Genomic DNA, 19,179 nt, shown 5'->3' with positions numbered 1-19,179 from the left:
CTCAGAATATTGATCATAAGAAGTGTAAATCTTTTTAAAACTATTCATTAATACCATAAATATGGGCTACAGAAGTTTTTCCTTGCGGTTTGTCTCATCAGTTATACTGAGTGGATGGATGGTGAAGCTCCTCTGGGGAGGTGGTGAACTCATTCTCTTACTAGAAGGAGGCCACTTGTGTAACTCAGGGGTGCCCCCTCCCTTTCGTCCTGCCCCCTTCAACCCTAGCTGAAGGTCGAAGGATCGTTGAACCTGGAAGCCCGGCCCAGGGCAGGTGAAGTGATCACAGTCGGGCCTCTTTCCTACACTACTCTTTTCTCCTCTTCTCCCCCCTTCTTTTTTTTTTTTTTTTTTTTGCCAGGTCTGATCGATGGCTGCCTTCCCCAGCCTGGGTGCCTGTGGGATAATCTGGCATTCCAGTTTCCTAATGGAGGACCAATTAGACTGGGCACTCACTGCAACCTAGAGATGCAGCCCTGACAACTTAAGTTCCTCCTTCAGATGTGGCTAGGGCAGGTCATTGCAAATGAAGAAAAAGGAAAAAAATTGGGGATGGAGGTGGCTATTGGGTATGGTGGGTCATGCGACTGAAGCAGAACTGGTTTCCTTGGGTTTAGGAGTAATATTTTTTGTTGTCGTTTTCTTTTAACTTTGGCCAGAGTTGTAGCACTGGTAGCCACCCTAGTCTTGGCCAGGGGGGAGGTCAAAGGTGAGGGCTGTGCTAACCCTAAAAGCCTGGCCTGGCTGGTCAGAAGGCCAAGTCGGTAGTGGAATCAAGATTGTTAGCCTGACTGACTCTTCAGATGGGGTATCTGTGAAACCAGCATGCAGGGACACAGCACTGAGTCCAGATTTAAAGTGAAATATTGAAGAATTTTTAAAAAGTGCCCTAGGCTTGTGGAACTGGAGTCCTCTTTTCCCCGGAGAATTCCCAAGGCGCTGGTCTTTGTCTTAGAAGGAATGGAGTTTCTGAATGGTGTGAAAGGGACAGAGAGGGTCGCTTCAAATCGATTTTACTTGTCCTTTCTGTCTTTTCGGATCAACGCCCTTCAATGGACACAGAGGTGCTCTTTCAACCAAAAACTTGTGCTACATTTTCTGCCTGTATTGGTGCTAAATACAATAAGCATTGGGCAGATTTTTTTCCTTGCTCTCCAAAGCAGGAAAGCACCCTAATTAAATTGTTTTATATAGACAGTCAAGACGGACCAATTAAGTATGCATTAGTATGAAGATATAGTCTACAGATAAGGCGGTTTAGAAAACCATGTGTAGGACAAAGACGAGGGCACCAGTGCCTGGGAGGGGTGTGTGGACACAGCAAGGTCGAGCACCTTCCTTTTGGGCCTCAGGGGAGTTGCAAAGGTCCAGGTTCCAGGTGAGCGGGCAGGCCGGCTAACAGGTGGGCACCAGCGTTAGAGACTTTCAGGCCCGTGCCTCCAGCCCAAGAATTGTGGAGCCCGAGGGGTTGGTCTTCTTCACCCACTACTTGGGCAAGGTAGTAGTTCGAGGTGGAAGTGGCCGGTCTCCATGGACACGGTGAGACCTTGGCGGTGCTCCACTCCAGGTCGGGCCCATTTTCTGGTGTCCTAGGTCCAGGGTGTGGCTTTGGAATAATGAACAAGGCCAAGGGAACACTGACACTGACACTGCCATAGTCGTGTAGCCAAGATCGGGGCAAGAGGTACCCTCCCAATATCTCCAAGCTGAGAGCTTCTTCGCTTCTAAGGAAAGAGGATTATCTCGGAGAGGAAAAGTAAAGTTCCCATCCGACGCCACCCGGCTCGAGGGGCGTCGAGGACCAGACTATGGAGTGGATGAAAGGCCGCTAAAGGATAGCGAAGAAAGGGACTCCTGTTCAGAAAATGTTGCTCTGGGTTTCTCCACATGCTCTCCGCTCTCGGAGGTGTGGGCGGGCCGAGAGCATCTTACCCAAAGGAGCCGACCCTCGTACCAGAGGCTGGGCCTCCCTGCTTCGCAGGGCAGAACTGTGATAGGTGGTCTCCGAACCTCGGGGGCGCGAGCGCAGCGCATTGCTTCAAGAAAGGTCCGCGGGGCTCACAGCGCCCTTGGTAGCCGGAAGAGAAGGGAGGGGGCGAGAATTAGAGTCTGGGGAAGTGGCTGAATGTCAAAAGTAAAAAGGTTGAAAAGCCAATTTTCCAGGCGCGCTTTGGCCCCCCCTGTGCGGGTTGCATAGGCCGTAAATCAGCGGCCGGTAGCGAGGGCGGGAGGAGCCCCATCCGCGGGCTTGGTGCTGCCCCGCCCGGACCGTGCACACCTCCCGGTGGGCCCGGAATCGATCCAAAGCCTAGCTGAGGATGTCACCGCACTAAATATTTACTGATCACACACAAATAGCCGGGGCTCGAACGATTTTCCTCTGTGAGGAGAGCGCGGAGAGAAGGGTAAATCATTTTATTAGTGTGGATAAAGCCCAGAGCACACTCCGGGCTGGAGTGTTTTAAGATGTGTCTTCAACGGGATGAAAAGAGTTAGGGAAATCGATACGGAGTGATTAGAAGCCCCCGGGGTGACGAAGGGGGACGAGGCTTTCAGGGATTTGGCGGGGCTGGGAGCGGGGTTGCAAGTCTCCAGGGGGGCGGTCCGACCACCGCCAGGGAGTTCCTGGGCTCAGGCCTCGGTCCTTCTCTCGACGGGAGATGCGAGGGCGCAGCAAGCGACAGGAACCTGCAGCCACCGGGCTTCGAGGGGCAGGCACCGTGGGAGGGCTGCTGGGCCGCCGCGGGGTCGAGTGCTTGGGAGCCTCGGACTCCACGCCGCCAGTGGCTGTGGCCAGGTGGAAGCAAGCGAGGCAGGGACGCGGGCACAATTCGCCACACGCAGTGTCTCCATGCAGCTTCAGGTTGCAAAGGTGTAGCCTAAAAGAGTTGCTTTCTCCCCCTGGCATTTTGGGGACTCCCCCCGGCTGCGACCTGAGACTTCCCGAACTTTCTCTTTGATAAATCTCTGCCCCTTTGGTATTTCTAAAGAGGGTTCAGTGGCTCAGCCCCTAAAACTGCTTTTCCACCCACCCACCCGGAGTTCCCGCTGGATGGCGGAACCCGCTGGGGACTGCAGAGCGAGTGGATTTCAGGTTCGTTGGCCATGGGCAGGTGGGACGAAGTCTGAGGCCGGGGAAGAAATCAGGAGGCAGGGTGACATACATCATGAAGCCCCAGGACGGCTCCTTTCTCTCTTGAGCAGGAAACCAGCTTTTGAGGGTACAAGGCCACACCCCAGTGGATGGGAATCAATCTTGGACACCGACGCTGGGTTCAGCTAGCCAAAGTGGCGGGTGTGTAAAGACTTACAGAACTTGCTAGAGTTCGCAAGGCTTTGGCGGTGGGGCCGAGATTTGCTGGGAAGGAGAGAAAAACCTTCCTTCCCAAACTCAAGCAGCAGAGTCCTGGCGCGAAAATGACTTTTCACTTCTTGAAGTGCGAGTCTTTCTCGCTACTGTGAACAAATCTTGAGGTTCGAGAAACAGCTGCAAATAATCAAGAAGGCACTAATTTCTGGGGGAAAGAAGGGGCGGAAGGCGGGGAAAGAGAAGAATCATTTTCGTTTCTTCTTTTCCCGCTCTTAATCTTTTCTCCAAAATCCACCCTTCCTGAAGAAACTGATAGCTACCTGTATGTGTGTACGTGTGAATGTATTGAGAAACGTTCATTCCCCACCCCATTGCTTTATTTTCTTGGCAGCTTGAAGGAGTCAGTTCAGACTGCCCTGCTTGGCTCTTCGGTGCAACAGGAAATAGAGCTGCAGATCCAATTAACCGTTTTCCAGAAAGGATGTGTGTGTGTGTGTGTGTGTGTGTGTGTGTGTGTGTGAATCTTAATGGATTGGAGTGTTGTGTTCAGGTGTGAGACGCTTAGTGCCTCGAATTCCTTCCTCAGTAATCCTCTGATTTCTGTGTTGGAAGCTCGCAAGTACCGCTGACCTGGAGTGGTGTCAGAAGCCGGGTCTCCATTAACCCTTGTTGGTCTTGGCGGGAGCGAAGGTTAACTACACTAAGCAACCAAAAGGGGTTGTAGAAAAAGGAAGCAAGTAAGTTAGTAAGGGAAGGAGGAAGGGAGAAAAATAAGGAATGATGGACGGAGGGAAAGAAGGAAGGATAAATACACATGTTACAATGATTTCAGAGCCCTAGTACTTCTCTGGTCCTACCCCACCTCCACCCTTCTAAGCCAACGGAGTTCCCACTCAAAAGAGACAACAGTCTCATCCATCAACACAGTACATTCCATGAAAATGAACTTCAGGGAGTAAGAAAATAGAATGTAGTGAAAATTTTCTTCTACTTAACTGAGTATCCAGTTCACTTTACAATTCGACTAATAAGTATATAACTGATTATTGTGTGAGGGAATTTAAAAAACAAAAACCCCCAAACCCCAACATGCAGTTTACTTTCTTTCATCAAAGTAAAAGCTAATTCATAATCTTGTCAGTAGCCAAATTAGAGTCATAAAATCTAGATGAGATTAGAAATATGCATTCTGCTGACTTCAAACCTGGTGGCATTTTAATGGGTTGTAATATGATAGTCATGTGCATGAGGTGTGTACACTTAAGTGTATATATATTCTTGTGGTATTAGAAGTTACTTGATGGATTAAAGGTTCATATACTCAAATACTAGATAGAGGCTGTCACTGGTGTACATTCTGGATGTCTGGCAGAAGGCAGTGCAAGAGTTTTGAATGAGCTCCTTGGAATCACTATTGTTGAAACAGAAGGTGAAGGAACTTAGTAATGGTAAAACTATTGTGGCTTGCAAAGTCATAGAAAGACACTTAAAAAGCAAAAACATCAGATTTACAGTTTGGTAGATTTGGCAGGGTGTTTAAACAAAAGTTGAGCATCTTTTACCTAACATATTGATTTTTAAAATCAGGTGTATGCTATTCTTTTTTTTTTTAACTTTTCAATGGATTGAAGAACTAAAGGAGAATAGGTTAGAGATGGTGGCATGTGGGGGGGCTTTGCCCAGTTAAGCACATCTGATATGGGTTATACATACTTTTAATATTAATGTTAATATTATATTCTAAGATAAATCTTGCTGAGAAAGTTCAGAAGACATTTAAAGCCATGTGGACATCAGTGTGTATTTAAAAGTGGGCAAAGTAAGGAACAATGATCTGATTCTATATTTTTCACTTTCTCAAGAGTCTAGTAATGAAATATTTAAAATGACAGTTAATTTTTGGCATGTCAAAAAAAAAAAAGCATTAGTCAAATGGTATCAAGTGCCAGTCACTTAAATGTGAAGGTGTTAGGCGCATATCCAGATAAATTAATATTGTTAATTAGCTGCATCAGTGTTCTTCAAGAAAATACAAGCAGAACAACAAATGGGGATTTATTTGATTGACTTTCCTTTAACCACAAACTCAAGGTGAATTTCAAAAGGAGAAATATGATTTAAGGAGTAATTTCTATTCAGTTGAGTTTTAGGTTTCTTTTAAAATAAAAAAGCCAGTTTCAATATAAAGCATATAACTTGAAAATAAGTAGATGACCAGAGACAGACACACATATCATAGGTACCACCACTTAATAAAGAAACATTATGCATGAATTTATAATCTCATTTCTCTTCTTAGAAAGGTTGATTTCTTGAAATGCTAAAAGTACATCTTAAAAATAAAGAACCGTGCAAAATTAAGTGGAAGTTGTTTAACATCATGTTCAGTTTCTTGACCATAGGAAATATTAACTTGAGAGTTTACAAAGTGTATTGTTTGAAGAAAATTTACATTATACTTTTAATTTTGAATATAGGGTATTATCTATTATAATTTATTATAAATTAATCAATCTTTTTCAAGAGTTTTCTGTGTACCCAACTATTGCAAATTGATTGAGATGATGCCACTTTAAGTAGTTAAAGCAAAACTGAAATCATTAAAGGAGGGTAATATTGACTTCAGTGACAAATGTCACATAGGGTATTTCTTGACAGGATCCCAGGACATCACATCTCAAAGAGAAGTTAAAATATTAAGGAACCCTATTTCTTTGCAGAATGTATGTTAATAACTTATTTACTTATTGCCAGTGATATGTTGCAGTTTTCCATTTTGCATACACTTTGTTGCCACGTGACTAACCAATTAAAAGTATTGTGAAATATAAAGCAGTAAGGGGTTTTAAAAAGTAGTTTTTCTTCCTGACCTCCTGAATGATGAAGACTTAACTAATTTACACATTGATTTTCTTTCTTGTGATTTTGGTTAATTTAATGACTCTTAAAGTCATGTACGATGTTGCAGAAGTCTGCGTTGTATATACATTGAAAATAACTTTGAAGGCATCAGATCTGTTTAAGGAAGTGCAATTGAATGTTCAGTTACTGAAGAGATACTATTTCAATCCCAGGTTCTATTAAAAACAAACATCTAAACCTGTTCTTCTTTCCTAACAAGTCTTAAATTTGCAACTGGCATGACTTTAGATGAATAGTTAATATAAGAGCCTTTAACTCTCCTTTCCTATTTGCCCTGGAAATGTCTTTAATTCGTTTTCTAAGCTTATGTACTTTAAAAAGTATTAGTCAGTGTACGAGAATTATCCGCCCCCTTTTAAAAGCCAGTGAATAAAAATTCTAATTATAGAAAAGAGGTGTGATGTTTATTCTGAAGTTTCAGTAACATACAAAGTTTTCTTAGTAAATTAGAAAACAACTATCCCAGACAAATTAAAATAGGGCAGCTGTTAGGTATGGTTTTTTATTCATATCCTTCTGCCCTGTTGCCATTGGTACTAAAGTATTTGAATTTGTCTTAATACACTGTCTATTTTTAACAGCGAATTTTTGAAATATACCAAAAAAATCCAAATTGTATTGCCTGTATAGCTGAATACATTATTAAATTGAAAAGTAATATTTACTTTTGTGTTCAAATTTGTGTGTCCAGGCAATAATGAGGTGATTTTGTGCAAAGTGAATCACCCTTAACAAACAAAAACAAAACCATTGCTTCTATTAGTTAAAGAGAAAAAAAGTTCTCTGGATTAGTATGTTGAAGAAATAGGCACATTGTTTTTGCACTTGAACTCTGGATAAGGTTTTATTACATCTCTGCTATCTACCAAGATGGAACACTTCTTTATATATATATAATTTTTGAATTTTTAAATCAAGTCCTATCAACACATGATTGTAGGTTTTTTGAAGTAAAGGGAGATTTGAAAAATAAACCTTCAAAATAAAAGACAGAGATAAGTGGCAGGGCATGATGACTTACCTTAGATTTAGAGATGTTACAAAAGTCATCTTTTTAAAATAACAATGTCATGCTTTTTCTTCAAGTACAAAATGAGATGATAATGGGAGGGGGAAAAAAAAAAACCTTCCCTCTCACTCTTTCCCACTCAAACAACACAAGCAAAACAAAATAAAACCCAACTCCCAATTCCCCAGAAGAAGCCCCTTACCACTTTGGAAAAGTTTCTGTTTAAGTGTGGGTCCTGACAAGGCTCCCAGTTGGTCAAATTTTTTTTTTTTTTTTACTCAACAGGCAATGGATAGACTGTAGTTAGCAGCCAAGAGAAAGAGGCCTGACATTGGGAGCTCAACTCCAGAGACCTGCCACTTAGAGGTAAATTTGGGAAAGCAACTGTTGAATGTTAACCTTTCTTTTCTGAAGAGGGTTTGCAGAGACAGGACACTGAGAGCTGATATAGTCAATTTTTTCCTTTCTGAGGCATTTCTAACTTTTATGATTTCCCCCCACTCCTTTTACTATCTGTCTTTGTGCCTCCAGGGCCAGTGAAAGAGCAGGGCAGATTCTAGATTGCTTTCAGAGTTTGCCTTCTCTGATGATGGATTACCATGTCAATTTAAACGGCATAGGATTAATTTGTTTCAATGATTTCTCTTTAGGCTGAATGCCAGCCGTTTTTCTATCTCTCCCCTTGCTCTTCAGAACACAACAACAACCAAAAAAAAAAAAAAAAAAAAAAAAAAAAGGCTGCTTTCCATATTCTAAGTTGAGAGAGGAAGAGTAATAGAAATAAACACATTAGGTGTAACGTTGCAACAGAGTTATAGGTTTGAGTGTTTTTATCTGTGCCTAAGAAGCTGAAACATACAGCCAGTCACATTAAAATGAAATTGGACTCAACATTTATTCAATAAATACTTGTGTTGTAGATAATCCAGTGCTGACTGCTTTTGACATATAAGAACTTAATTTGTCTTGGATAACAAGTTATTAATATGGTACATTTAAACTTGCTACCTACAATAAGGTTATTGAGATCTGTAAAAAACCCAAATGATCATTGTGAAAAATAGTTTGGGTGAGGGAGGAAGTATTTTTTAAGACTGCACAGCTTTATCTCATATATATATCATCCACACACACTATCATCACACAGAGGCACAAGTGCATGTATGGGGTTGGCCCCCACTCCAGATCACATATGACAAAAAATTCAGTGATGCAGATGTATCTAACCTTCCTAAAACGAAAATGTGTCACAGAGTTTTCTCTTTTGAATTATTTCTGATATGCACAGGAAAAGTGCTGTTCTACTATTATGCATGTTCTACTGTTATGCTGAATCTACTTTCTTTACAAGACCAACCCCATTTTGAGGTTGAAAATAGCACCAAAATGCAGGGAGGTGCAATCTGAAATCAAACACCCCCCCATATTTTTCACCTAAAGTTGCAGCCAGCCAGTTCATGTTGCTGATAGAATAAAGGCAATTTACGTGAAATAATTTATCTCTAAAGTAATTGCTTTATTTTCTTCTTTAAAGGGAGGTCATCCAGTGAATACCAAAAGATAGAAGAGGGATTTCATCCTATGGACCAAATATGATGGGAAAAAGCAGTTATTTGAACACTGGGCTTCTTTTTTACCACCCTCTTCTAATTGCTTCTCTCTGCTCCAACATTCTCCTACACTAAAATTAAGCATTATAGTTCAGAATAACAAATTGCATTTGTATTATGAATACAAATAGATTTTGTACCTTTCCCCTCTTTCTTAGTCCTCTCAATGCATAGGCAGGCTTTATTTGTGTAATTTTACTTTCTAAGAACATACACAATGAGAAGCCAATCAATGACTGTCAGAACCCAAATCTATGCAATTTTAATTTGTGAAAAAGTTGTTGGTTACTAACCTTAGAGAGATTATGCATCTCTAAGAAACCAAATCTTTGAGAGCTCTCCCTGGGAAATGATGTTACACATGAGCAGAAAATCCAGGCAAGAAAGGCTAATTGAATGAAGAGAGAGAATTAGGTTAAAAAATAGAGTACAATCTAGTATCACATTTTCACTAGTGTAACTTGAAATGAAGGTGTCTTCAAGTCACCAGTGATGCCAGAGTGTTTAGATGTTGGCCACAGATGGGAACACCTATTGAAATGTGTCTGAAGAAGATTAATAGGGCTTGTCACTGTTGGGAAAGCACTGCTTTGCTGTAAATTTCTACCAGCACAAGATGAATTACCGATGAATGCTCACTTATCAACCCCATCACTATCGTTCGACACTAAATCAAATTGAGAAGTTATCTGCAATCAGAAAATTTCTTTTTAAAATAGACATACACCTTTAGGCCCCAACTCTTTAATAATCCCATGCACAAAACAATTCCCCATCCCACAATACTTTTTTAGCTTAATTGGAATTATTCTCAATAATGAATATAGCATTAAGTTCATAAATGGACAGCTGAGCAAAAAGCAGTTTGGCAGTATTTTAACCAGAGTATGAAGATTTCTTGGGGGTCATCATTTAATACTTCATAAAACATGTTCTTTTACTTTTAGATTTTTCTTTCCCTTATTGGGAAGGCAAAATAAGAAAAAAGTGGGGGTGCCATTTAAAATCCTGAAACCTAATAGCTGGTTCGATGTTCTCTGTTAAAATTATAAGAATAGCAAGTTTTATATAGAGAACAGTAGAATAGGATTAAATAAATGACAGTGACAATGAAGAACATGCACTTTAAAAAAAATGTTATAAGCGAGTGTCAGGGATTGACACCAGCACCTCCAGTATAGTAGGCATGCAGTCTGTGACTGAACTTGATCTCAACCCCTTTTGTACCTCATTTTTAAATTGACTTACTTAAGAAGCAAAGCACAGTCATCTCTTTTTATTTTCTGCTAACCAACTGTAAGCATCCAACCCAGGGATAATCACATTTTAATAAAATCATCAACTCTTACATTTTTAAGTGCTCTGCTTCTTTAAAAAGTGTCTCATGCCAGACTCATTTGATTTCTATTGAAGTCCCATTCAAGTAGATATTCTTAATTCCTATGTTGCTGCTGAGTAAACTGAGGCTCAGAGTTATTTGAAGTCAGAAAACTAACAGAAGCACAATTTGAAACTATGTCTTCTGAGTTCCTTTTAGGATTTTTTTTGCTCCAAGTCATTATGTAAATATAATTATGAATATGAAGAAGGAAATGATGAAGATGATGCTTACTGCAGCTAACACTTAGTATATGTCAGAATTATGGTCAGCATTTACATATTGTTTTATTTCATCTCTATACCAATTATTTTAGATAGATAATGCTATTATTTCTTTCATCTAAGGGAAAAAAAATGAAAACAAAACAAAATGATGCTTACAGAGATTGAGGACTTACCTAAAATTCTTATTGCTAGGAAGTTGGGATGTGTTATTTAAATCCAGGAAGTCTGAATGCAAAGGCACTGCTCTATCCTATGTTCCTGTCTTCAATTTGAAGGAACATTGAACTATACTGGATGATCGCAAGAAGTCTCACTTATTTTTCAGAATATAAATATTTCTCAGATTCTGAGGCAGTGTGTTATCACCCTCACTGGACCCTGATTCGGAAATAAAGAGAGCTGAGTTTATTCTTTCTTTTTAAATTAATTAATTAATTAATTAATTAATTGTCATTGTTGCAGTGCTGTGTGTGGAGCCCAAGTCCTTAGGCATACTACTCAAGGGCTCCGCCACTGAACTACAACCTAGTCCTGCGACCTGGCTTTAAATTCTGGCTTAGTTCCTGAGTAGGTGATCTCACCCTCATTGGTGGTCTTTCCCCTCATCACTAAATTGGGGTGATTGGACCTTATGAATCTTTGTACATTGTTTTTGGGTACTTCTCTCCCTCATGATCTCTAAGAGGAAAGAAAGGAAGAACAGAAAGGAATAACTATCTCTGAAGTGTTTGGAGACATTGACATTCAGATCTTGGAGAGAGTGTGCCTCCCATTCCTCAGAGACCAGCGCTGAGGACCTCAGCATTAAAATAAGTCTCTTATTTTCTTTCTCTTGCCTCCAGAGAGCACTGAATACAGTCACCCCTTCATATCAGATGGAGATCAGTTCCAGGACCCCTATTAAATATCTATCAGAGGATGCTCAAGTCCATTATATACAAAGGTGTCATATTTATATATAACCTAGTATATCCTCCTGTTTACTTTAAATTATCTCTAGACTACTCAATGTACTTAATACTATGTAAATAACTGTTGAACTTTATTGTCTAGAGAACAATTACAATGGAAAAAGTTTGTTTGTGTCAGTATGAACACAATTTTTTTTTTCCCTCATTGATACAGAAGCTGACTGTACCTGAAACAATGGAGGTTCTCTAAAAAATCATACAGTTTAAGACTTGATTTTCCAAATAAAAGCAAGAAGATAAACCTGAGGTCTGTGGAGGTTAGGGGACTTACTCAGGGTCATCCAACTAATTGGTGATACAATTGAAATTTAATGCTATTCTCTTGGTCCCCAAAAGAGGAATTCCCACCCCTGCAAAGCAAAAACAAAAACAAAAAACCCTCTCCTCTACATATACTCCTTGTTCAGCAAAAACATACTTTCCATCAGCTGGTCATGTCCCTGTTATAACTATTTCTCTATTTTATGATGTGATTCTTTGTGTGGGTTATTATTAGCTATAATATGAAATTTTTCTGTCTCACAATCATTTTTCATAAAACCTATTAAGCTAACCAGCCAAACAGTGGAAACTGCAATGAAGAATCACACTATAATAAGAATATTCTGTAATCTCCATTAGGTCACAATAATACTCCAATCTGTATTTATTACAATCCTCCTCTGATACTTCCATAACCCAAATTACTAGATTTATATTCTCTAATGGTTCCCCAGTGGGAAAAACTGTTTTTTATCTTCCTTTTCCTGTCCCAAATCATCCTTCCAGATACATTGCCCGCTTTGGGAACCCCCGTCTGTGTTTAATCAGAAGTTGCAAGACAAAATGTGCATTATTAAGAAATATAAATATTTTCAGAAGCAATCAAAGGGATGAAAGATTGATTCAGCATGTAGATTGAACCTAATTTGAAGCAGCTTTGTTCTAATGAGAGCTACTGGGACACAAAGTTAGGAGCTGTCATGGCCACCAGTTGGAATTTTCAATACTTTGGAATAACCTGTCAAGATTCCTTTGGCTAGATATGCTGAAACTTTTTAGTCTCTGGCCTAATCCGCCTTCCTTGCCATGCTTAGGGACTTGTAATAGTCAGCTTTGAGAAATTATGACTAATTCCTTCTCTTTGGAGTTTAGATCATCAAGTACCTCCCTTTTCACAACTCGGAACTTGGCTTAGCATTAACTTTCATAAGAACATTTTGGCCTGGAGGCATCTGTATTACAATTTCTTTCTTGGCTTAATAAAAGGTATCACATTATCTACCTGGTCAATCTCTATTGGCTTTCAAAATAGAGACATGGAAAAACCTAATAAGCCTCATTAGTATATCTGCTTTAAAAACAACAGGCTGCCTCATTTAGCATATTGCTTTGAAATGTCCCAGCAGAGCTGGGTGGTCATTGCTTGAATACAGGTATTGCTAATTTGGGATCTTTGTTAGTCTGGTAGCTCTGGAAAAAAAAAAAAAAAAAGCCTAATGTGTAGGTGGAATTTTAATACACAAAGGATTAAACCCTGATTGTTGTATTTTGTTTTTGTTTTCTTTCTGTCTTTCCTTTAATCCCACTTTTTGTCCGCATGGCCATGTGTGAGAGATGGCTTGATTTTCTTGATATGGTTCACCCATCCACAGCTGGAATTCCAAAGAGGACTGAAAATGTCTTTAAAATCAACACAACTCAGGGAGCCTGAGAGAACAAGTTTTCCTTTGTTGTATGGTATAGTATTATTTGCTGTAGGTTTTTTGATATACATTCTAAATTAGGCCTGCAAAGGCATGCTTCATCTTTAATTCATCACTCTCAGCTGAAAGAGATTAGCAATGTCTAGCACGCACCCCTCGTATGGTGCTGACCTCATCAAGTATGGCCTGAAATTAATTAGCCTCATTCATTCCAAATGGAAAAGGATAATGGAGCAGCATTTTAGAGATGACCATCACAAATTGTATGCAGCATATTTAAAAGGCCCCTATTTTCAAACCATGTAGATTAAAATTCTTTCCAGGGCTTACAATATGCCTGAGTTATCAAGGACCCAGACCAGAGCCCAGTCAGGTTTCATGCATGTGTGTATGCTTGCGTGCATATGCATGCAGAGTTGTATGTGTTGCATGAGTATCAGGGGCTGGGTATAGATATGTCCATTATTTAGCTGGCTGGTTTTCTAGGATGATACCTGGAATATTTGACCAACAAAAATCTGTTGTTTGATATTGTTTTAAATGATTCTGTAGTGGAATACATTAAGGGGACTTTTTTATTTTTTGCAGTTAAATGGAAAATGCCAGCACAAACTTTGCTGTTTTTCAGTAATATGCTATTCAGTCACTAATTTAGAAACAGAAAAGCTTCTTAAAGAAATACTCAACTTTCTATTTTGAGTTATTTTTGAAACTTTTTATGCCTTTTCCCCATTCCCTACTGTTTGATCATAAGTTAGATTACAGAATCCCTTAAATTTACCATCTTGCTAAGATTGCTGGTTTTTCTCTTTTGGGAATTGCGTAAGGGAGGTCAAAATTTTGAATATCAAAACTGCTTTCTTTTCGAGCCAACAAAATCTTGACTGGGGTTCTTTGGGATTCTCAAAGATGTTGTAAAGTTTATTTTTATGAGCAGCAGTTTGGGGACTACAAATGGAAGAAGAAAAAAAAAACATGACTTTTTTTGTGTGTGTTTGCAGCTTTTAATTTTTTTCATCAGTATGAAAAGTGCCCAATGAATGAAAAGGTATCAATAATATTTGGGGGGAATTTTATATTGTGCACATTTTTCTTTTTTCTTTTTCAGTAATGGGGATTGAACTCATGGGCATTTGAGCTCTGAGTTACTAAAAGGGGCTAAGGATGCCTTTTTATTTATGTAATTTTATTTTAAGACAGGATCTCACTGATTTTGCACAGGCTGGTCTTGAACTTGTAATCCTCCTGTCTCAGACTCTCAAGTGGCTGGGTTTACAGAAGTGGGCCACCACACGTGGCTTATAGGTACTTTTCTTAAGAAAAAAATCTCAGAATAACTTTGTTTCATTAAATTAAAAGTGGATATTCCGAGTAATTTAACTGCAAAGCTTTCATTTAACTTTTGAAGGGAAAAATGCATTTTAGGCAAATAATCTTTTCAGAGCTCATTTATATAAGTTTCATAAATGTTATTTATGATTATTTTATCTTATAATAACATAGAAACTGCTAGTAAATTTCTCATATATCTGCAAACATTAATATTTAGAAATTTCTCTAAGCTCACTTTTGCCTGATCGTCTCATCCCAGAAGGCCCTTTTATCTAATGGGCAGTTATCAGTTATATGTACAAGATCATCAATCATGAACTGTGAACCTATCATTTTGATATAAAAGATTCATCCTTAAATCTTCCCAAACCTCTAGCATATAATTTGAGGAAACTAGGTAGCTTAGGACTTCTGACTTCTGGGGGATAAAATGCAAAACTGGGGAAAGCTTATATTATGTACATTGGATTTTAAAGTCACAGTTTAACTGAGACTTTAAAGTACATGTCACCAAAGACATGATATTCTTCTAATAATAAATATGAAATTATATTTATTATTGAGACAAAGGAATACAGGCATTCTATAATACTGCAATTTGTTTAGAGACTGAACAGCCTGTCTCAATTTTTACTTAATATTTCTTGTCAACTGAAGTAAAAATAGCAGAAAAACTGTAAATATAAGGATTAAGTTGTATAAAATTTGAGTTCATTCACATGAAAAACTTAGAGTAAAACTCAGATGAACTTACCCAATTTCATTTGGTATCCACCTGAAGCTATAAATCTTTGGTTGGCATTTGAAAGTAGAAAAGGTTCACTAAAATTCAAACCAGGTTTTCCTAAAACCTAAACTACACTCACTAACTTTGGGATAAACTATAGTTCCATTTTAGGTTCATAATAAAACATTAATCCTATTTTAGCTAATGATGAATGGATGATGGGTTAGGGGAGAGGGTACTAGAAGATATTTTTTAGAATTGTTTTGTAATATTTTATTTCATATTTCCTGTCATATTCTGTAGTAGGGAAGAACAGTACAATGAAACATTTTCAGTGATGTGTGTGGAAAGATGACAACATACAAGAGACTCAGAGTGGGGAAACTGACAGTCTTTGAATTGCCAAATATGCATTATTTCTTTTAAAGAAGAACATGATGAAGCATGATGAACTAATATTTATAAGGTGTTTAGTATTCTTGGGCACTCTTCTAAGTGCTTTACATGTATTTACTTAGTTTCCTATAGCAGTACCAGGCAAACACTATTATTTCTATTCTGCGGATGAGGAACACCAAGCAGAGGTAAATTGCATAACTTGCCCAAAGTTACACTGCTTGTAGAGTGATTTGACTCCCAGGACAACTGGTTTTGGAGTCTCCACCCTTATGTCCACTGTTACATTGCTTCTCAAGGGAAAATAACAGTTACTGTGTTCTTTGGAAAATGAACTGCTACAAACTATGAATGGGAGGGATGTCTTCCCTTTTTTGATTTTTGAGGGCAGTGGTAAACTTATGGGGGAAAGCCAATCTTCTTATCTTAGAAGTAGGAAGGGAGTTGGTTTCCCAAACCTCCACTTAGAAAACTACATTATAAGTAAAATGCCTTAGTGTGTAAGACAGAGAGAAACTAAGTGAAATTTAAAGAAAATACAGAAATGACAGGGTGAGAAATTGACTTGGAAGGAAAGACTGAAAGAACTAAATAGATAGAATTTGGCTAAGCAGTAGTTACTAGAGAACTAGACTGCATGCTAGAAATATTTAGAAGAAAAATGAGGGCCTACATATGTCAGTAGGGAGGTTAGAAAGAAGCAAAAAAGAAAAGTCTAAGAGCAAATTAAATTTGAAGAGTCTGTAATTGTCTTGAGAGACCCACAAAAAAAGTCATATTTTATTTGAATAGTGAAAAGCCATATCCAGAAATTTTATGGGAAAAGAAAATTTCATTCCCTGTCTTGTGTAGGTTGAAGCAGAAATATGTTAAAAATATGTTTTAGGACTGTGGGTGTAGTTCAGTGGTAGAGTATTCAACTAGAGTGCATGAGGCCTTGGGTTTCATCCCCAGTACCATTAAAAAAAAAAAAGGGTTTAAAACTGCTTTGCATAGATGGGCATGGTTTGGATGTGCCTGTAATTCCAGTAACTCGGGAGACTGAGACAGGAAAATAGCAAGTTCATGGCCAGCCTCAGCAACTTAGCAAGGCCCTAAGCAACTTAGTGAGACCGGTCCCAAAAGAAAATAAAAGAAAGAGAGCTGGGGTTGTGGCTCAGTGGTCAGTCCCTCTGGGTTCAATCCCTAGTACCAAAAAAAAAAAACAAAACAAAAACAAAAAGAAAAACTTTGCATAATAATACATGGAATGCCCCCATATTCTTTATGTTTATTATCTCATTTAATCCTCATGATACATTTGTAAGGCATATATATTATTATCTCTACCTTACAGATATGGAAACAAGAATCAGAGAGAGTATATTACCTGCCCAGGATTAGAAAGTCAGAATCCCTCGAAGTCCTCCCCAAGCCTGTTCTCCTCCCAGAACAGCACTCTGTTCACTCCCACACAACATCCCCACAATTGTGCTCAGAAGGTGATGTTGCAAAACATCATCTGGTTTTAGTCCAAATTCATTATGATGCATTACCTTGAAGGAATGTACTGATAAGAACACATTATGCTAGAACGAGACATAGCCCTGCTTCTGAAATCTGGTTGACATCCTCTCGGAGGTGACCCAGTCTGCTCAGCTTGTTCAGAAACTGCATGTTGATTAAACACATGGCAGTTGGCTTGGATGTGGGACCAAATGAGAGATGGATACACATAAGAAAATGAAGAGGAACTCTCAAAGGAGGCCTTGAGCGTCCTGTGTCTACAGGCCCCCAAATGAAATCACCTGGCTGTTTATAGGAATCCTAGTGCTGATGAAAAGACTGAATTAACACTGCAAACTGTTCCCTGCCAATAAAGAAAAGTTCCAGATTCTTTAAAAAGTATGTAAAGCATCGATCTGTAAAGTGGCAACAGCATTTGGGACCAATTACCCAGATTAGGAGGCAACAATGGTCTGTTTACACTTTGTAGCCCAGAGCCCTTTGGCTGTGGTCCACAAGCTGGGGATTGTAAATTACAGGAATTTCAGCCCAACATTGACTTCTCTTTTGACCTGTGTGTCTGAGTACAGAGAAAAGCAGGTGAAAAAGTCCTGTTGTGACTTGCCTGAGAAATGTCAATGAATAGGGAACTGAACATTGTCTTTCAGGTAAAACACTTAACACATAGACCCTCTGTAAAGGAGGCCTGGGTTTTATCACTCAGAGGAGTCTGGCTGACTACAAAATGTGTCAGGAATAGTTTTTCAGGTTGCTGTTTCTCAAAAATGATTTTTGCAAGGGAAATTAGGAAATGAAGGCTGCCTGTCATCTTTTGCTTACGTACCATGCCCCTTCAATTTAACTCCCTTTTCCAACACATTGTGTTTTTGTCAGTAACAAATGGTAATGACATTATTATCACGTGATCTGTTTTGGTGAGAATGAGTAACTTAGGTGTGGTAAATACAGATATTGTGAGCAAAAAGGGGCATCTAGAGCATTTGGACAGAACTCACAAGTTTGAATTGTTTGAAACCGAGATAAAGATTTCTCCCTCTACTTAGGAGGAACAGCCTTCATTTTTCATAACTCTGGTAATTCTAGAACTTTTTGAAAGTACTCCTCTTTCTTTAACGTAATCCTGATGTGAATGAAGGCTTTGACCTTGCAGGAGTTGGGGGGCAGGGGTGAATATCCACAGAGATCAAGAAGCAAGAAGAAATGGGAAAAGTAGTCATTCTTGAAGAGTAAGTTGCCAAATGCAGCAGTGTGGAAAAGACAGGTTATCATTTTACCTGTGGCCATAATGGCATGTGTTCAGAGTTTAAAAATTCAGCCACACCAAATACCACCATTAGACCATCAAATTGGAAATAACAACAGTCAGGGACTGAATTCTTGCTTTTCAAGTTTTGTCACTTGGACAGTCATTTAGATGAGAACAGGATCGAGGCTGTGATAGTGTAGTAACGTGGGAATCTCAGAGCAGGAAAGCATTTCAGTTTTCAGCAAATCATCCTGGATGTACTTAGTCTTCTAAGGCAACTCCTAGATGATGCCATTCCAGATCCTTCATGTCAACATATCTTACTGGTAAAAACTGGTCAGAAAGCCAACTGTGTTCAACTTTGGATTTTTCTGACTCCAGTTCATCTGAAAATTTTATCATTTTCTGCAATGTCAGAGCTTCCTGACATTTACAATTAAGTCACAAATTAACTTAGAAATGATAGTAAGCTCTCAGCTAAATGATATAGTGGCCACAGGGGACCAGACCAATTTTCTAGAATAAGGTTAGGACTGAGTTGCTCTGTAACAATACTAAGGTTGGTTAGCAGAAGCAGTCATTCAAAGATGAGCAGGAATTTAGGTGTGAGAGGACAGACATTGTCTCAGGGACTGGCTGGGTACTTGGCACTCTGACATTTCTTCACCTAATAAAACAGAGATAATCCATTTACATTTTTTTATTTTTAAATTCAAGGCTCCATTATGAAATCAAGAAGACATGGAATTCTACCTCTGGAAGGAGATTTGAGCATTGATCCAACTTCTTGCTGAACTGGGGGCTCTGGAGATGGACAGATGACTGTAGATGAAGACTGAGAAATTTCAGGAGTTGCATAT

At 39.0% G+C, this 19,179-nt stretch overlaps 1 long non-coding RNA gene across 1 annotated transcript in view; it reads left to right on the top strand.

Annotated features, from left to right (window-relative positions):
• Window positions 1–19,179, top strand: part of LOC124971008 (uncharacterized) — a 21,298-nt gene extending 2,119 nt beyond the window's left edge. Inside the window, exons 2-3 of the long non-coding RNA XR_007106267.1 lie at window positions 7,527–7,607; window positions 19,037–19,179. This is a non-coding gene — a long non-coding RNA (uncharacterized LOC124971008). The remainder of the gene's footprint in view (window positions 1–7,526; window positions 7,608–19,036) is intronic.

The sequence above is a fragment of the Sciurus carolinensis genome, chromosome 2 (assembly GCF_902686445.1).
Source record: "Sciurus carolinensis chromosome 2, mSciCar1.2, whole genome shotgun sequence".
Taxonomy (NCBI): domain Eukaryota; kingdom Metazoa; phylum Chordata; class Mammalia; order Rodentia; family Sciuridae; genus Sciurus; species Sciurus carolinensis.
Note: the sequence above shows the minus strand (reverse complement) of the source record. Positions and strands in the feature narration are given on the sequence as shown.